This window comes from Ovis aries, chromosome 2 (assembly GCF_016772045.2).
Source record: "Ovis aries strain OAR_USU_Benz2616 breed Rambouillet chromosome 2, ARS-UI_Ramb_v3.0, whole genome shotgun sequence".
NCBI classification, from domain to species: Eukaryota; Metazoa; Chordata; class Mammalia; order Artiodactyla; family Bovidae; genus Ovis; species Ovis aries.
This window is the reverse complement of record NC_056055.1, coordinates 129,899,220-129,903,779: the sequence shown is the minus strand read 5'-3', so window position 1 is coordinate 129,903,779 and position 4,560 is coordinate 129,899,220. Positions and strand designations below refer to the sequence as shown.

General features: G+C 35.1%; 1 non-coding gene across 1 annotated transcript; it reads right to left on the bottom strand.

The window, feature by feature from the left end:
- Positions 1–3,474: 3,474 nt before the first annotated feature.
- TRNAS-GGA (transfer RNA serine (anticodon GGA)) lies at positions 3,475–3,546 on the bottom strand. The gene has a single exon. It is a non-coding gene; the product is annotated as a tRNA-Ser (tRNA).
- Between the last annotated feature and the right edge of the window lie 1,014 nt (positions 3,547–4,560).

Below are 4,560 nucleotides of genomic sequence, written 5' to 3'. Positions count from 1 at the left end.
AGTTCTATTTGCAATTTTTTAAGGAATCTCCACACTGTTCTCCATAGTGGCTGTACTAGTTTGCATTCCCACCAACAGTGTAGGAGGGTTCCCTTTCCTCCACACCCTCTCCAGCATTTATTGCTTGCAGATTTTTGGATCGCAGCCATTCTGACTGGTGTGAAGTGGTACCTCATTGTGGTTTTGATTTGCATTTCTCTAATAATGAGTGATGTTGAGCATCTTTTCATGTGTTTGTTAGCCATCTGTATGTCTTCTCTGGAGAAATGTCTATTTAGTTCTTTGGCCCATTTTTTGATTGAGTCGTTTATTTTTCTGGAATTGAGCTGCATAAGTTGCTTGTATATTTTTGAGATTAGTTGTTTGTCAGTTGCTTCATTTGCTATTATTTTCTCCCATTCCGAAGGCTGTCTTTTCACCTTGCTTATATTTTCCTTTGTTGTGCAGAAGCTTTTAATTTTAATTAGATCCCATTTGTTTATTTTTGCTTTTATTTCCAGAATTCTGGGAGGTGGATCATAGAGGATCCTGCTGTGATTTATGTCTGAGAGTGTTTTGCCTATGTTCTCCTCTAGGAGTTTTATAGTTTCTGATCTTACATTTAGATCTTTAATCCATTTTGAGTTTATTTTTGTGTGTGGAGTTAGAAAGTGATCTAGTTTCATTCTTTTACAAGTGGTTGACCAGTTTTCCCAGCACCACTTGTTAAAGAGATTGTCTTTTCTCCATTGTATATTCTTGCCTCCTTTGTCAAAGATAAGGTGTCCATATGTGAGTGGATTTATCTCTGGGCTTTCTATTTTGTTCCACTGATCTATATGTCTGTCTTTGTGCCAGTACCATACTGTCTTGATGACTGTGGCTTTGTAGTAGAGCCTGAAGTCAGGCAAGTTGATTCCTCCAGTTCCATTCTTCTTTCTCAAGATTGCTTTGGCTATTCGAGGTTTTTTGTATTTCCATACAAATCTTGAAATTATTTGTTCTAGTTCTGTGAAAAATATTGCTGGTAGCTTGATAGGGATTGCATTGAATTTGTAAATTGCTTTGGGTAGTATACTCATTTTCCCTATATTGATTCTTCCGATCCATGAACATGGTATATTTCTCCATCTATTAGTGTCCTCTTTGATTTCTTTCACCAGTGTTTTATAGTTTTCTATACATAGGTCTTTAGTTTCTTTAGGTAGATATATTCCTAAGTATTTTATTCTTTTCGTTGCAATGGTGAATGGAATTGTTTCCTTAATTTCTTTTTCTACTTTCTCATTATTCGTGTATAGGAATGCAAGGGATTTCTGTGTGTTGATTTTATATCCTGCAACTTTACTATATTCATTGATTAGCTCTAATAATTTTCTGGTGGAGTCTTTAGGCTTTTCTATGTAGAGGATCATGTCATCTGCAAACAGTGAGAGTTTTACTTCTTCTTTTCCAATTTGGATTCCTTTTATTTCTTTTTCTGCTCTGATTGCTGTGGCCAGAACTTCCAAAACTATGTTGAATAGTAGCAGTGAAAGTGGGCACCCTTGTCTTGTTCCTGACTTTAGGGGAAATGCTTTCAATTTTTCACCATTGAGGATAATGTTTGCTGTGGGTTTGTCATAGATAGCTTTTATTATGTTGAGGTATGTTCCTTCTATTCCTGCTTTCTGGAGAGTTTTTATCATAAATGGATGTTGAATTTTGTCAAAGGCCTTCTCTGCATCTATTGAGATAATCATATGGTTTTTATTTTTCAATTTGTTAATGTGGTGAATTACATTGATTGATTTGCGGATATTGAAGAATCCTTGCATCCCTGGGATAAAGCCCACTTGGTCATGGTGTATGATCTTTTTAATGTGTTGTTGGATTCTGATTGCTAGAATTTTGTTGAGGATTTTTGCATCTATGTTCATCAGTGATATTGGCCTGTAGTTTTCTTTTTTTGTGACATCTTTGTCAGGTTTTGGTATTAGGGATTCACCCACATTTTAGAGGAAAGCATAGAAGACTTGAAACTTTTAGTAGCCAAATTTTTGTTAGTACTCCATACCAGTTATGTTTTCTTGTGTAATTTACCTAAACTCTTTGAGACTCCTGTGCCACAACTGTAAAATGGGGGGAAAAATCTAAACTGTAGCCTTGTTTTGAAGATTAAATGCGAAACCTATTAATCCTTCTACAAATATTGGTTCCATTTTCCCATTAAGAAGATACAGAAATGTGTTTCCAGGGATTGGAATGAAAAGAAAGAACTGTACAAGTGCAGGCCTTTATTCACAATAGATACTAGCCCGGAAACTCTCTTCTTGCTATTACAGGATATTTGATCATAAAATAGTTTGCCAAGAGGAATATTGTCCTTTTGACCTGAAAGATTTTGCTGTTAAGCAGCTGATTTGGGACAATTTCTTTGATACAGTAATGTACTCTGGCCAATCACATCTATAAATTGACTCAAGTTTAACCAGAAAGATAATTGAATTTTCATCTTAGCTCCACTGTTGGTTATTCCTTTGCCTTTGGTCTTCCTGTTTGCAAATCCATCCTATACTCTGCATCATCTTAACCTTCTCAGGACACCACTTACAGGCACTCTATTCCTAAATGTAAAAACTTTTAGAAGTCTTCCATTGTATGCAGGATTAAATTATTTAGCATATAATTAAATGTCTTCCATTTTACCTTTCAGCTTATTTTCAACTTCTCCTTTATACAAATTTTCCCTTTAGTTGTCTTACCTCCTTAATCTTCTATTTTTCTCTTACTATTAATATTCTCATTATCTACTTTGCCTACCCAAACTCAACCCACTGTTAACATCCTTTCTAAATCTACTTTAATACAGTCTTCTCTATAAAATATTTTATTAGCACACCTGCCCAAACTGTGACCGTATGTATACACATAACTATCTGTAAAAAAGAATGTGATTCCACATTTTATGCCACCAGCATAGTTCAAACTGCTAGGGTGAGAAGAGGGAGAAACCACTTTCAGCCTGGGGTTGGAGAAAGGGTTCCCGGAAGTAGTTAACATTGAAAGAGTCCTTGAAAAATGGCTTAGAATTTCCCAGGAGATAAGGTGAGGTCACCCTTGATAGAGGAAATAGTATAAAAAATGAATCAAAGTTTGGAAAATATAGAGTACCCTCAAGGAATAATGAAAAATTCAACTTGGACAAAGCATAAAATACATATAGAAATATTTTGGATTACTTGGTGGATTGGAATCTAACTTACAGGGCATTACTAAATTAAGAAATCTGCACTTGAACTCTATTTCAAAAACATTAAACCAGCAGAAGAACTTTAGATAAAATGAGGAGGATGGTGTGCAGAGTGGAGTTGAGTAGACTGATTAGGAGATAATGGCAGTCAATTAAAGAAATTTAATTAGGGCTGATTTTAGGGTACTCAATAGCTCCTCCGTCCATGGGATTCTCCAGGCAAGAGTACTGGAGTGGGTTGCCATTTCCTCCTCCAGGGGATCTTCCCAACCCAGGGATCGAACCCAGGTCTCCTGCTTTCCAGGCAGACACTTTAACCTCTGAGCCACCAGGGAAGTCCAAAGGAAAATAGAGATGTGAAATGAAAGAACAAATATGAAAGAGACAGAACCAACATCAAACACTGAATGAAGTGGAGAACAGACGTATGGATGCTATTCCTTGATGGATATTAAATGCTTATTTTGAGTATGAGCCTTGAATCAGCTTGGGTTTACGTATTGACCGTTTTCAGGCTGAAAGTCATAGGGAAGTTTCTTAAATTCTGTTTCAATTTCTTCATTTGTTTAATGGAAATAAAATATGAGAATTTAATGCCAACATCTGTAAAATACTCAGACAATACCTGGCATATGTGAAGCTCTGTAAATGTGTTTACTATTATTGCTATGTGGACTGAAATGGGAGGCCACTTGAGGGTAGTGAGAGCCTGCAGGGTAGCTGCAGTGTAGTCAAGAGATGGGGTTAGAAAGTCTTTGTGGAAGTGCCAAGGCCAGAGTTTTCATGATGTCTTATTCATAAAAGCAGCATAATAAACATGTCATGATTTAATTATTACTGAATATTTTGGACCAAATAATTTTTACTTAAATAAAAATAACATTCTCCTTTAATGGATAACTAAAACTATTAAAAGCATCTAAAATTTTCCAGGAGAGAGAAGTGTATAACATTTATTAAATGCATACTGTGGCCTAGGTCTGTTAACTGTATCATAATTTTAATCTCAGAACAACCATATGAGGGAAGCATTTTAAATTTAATTTTAAGCTTATAGAATCTGAGAATCAAATGTTAGAATTTACCCATTCTCCTTTTCCTTCCCAGAATTAGGGTTTTATTTAGTGTTTTATAGAAGCACAAAGTAATGCAATTAAACAGGAAAATAGGGTAAATACTGAAAAGGAGACAAACATTATTATTTGTGGATGATGTGATTTTGGCTTGAATCACTTAAGAGAATCACTGTAGAAATTATTATAAAATACAAAATTCAGCCAAGTGGTCATTCACAAAACCAGTATTTTCAAATCAATAAATTTTCAATCAACTAACTTTAATAGGAACAA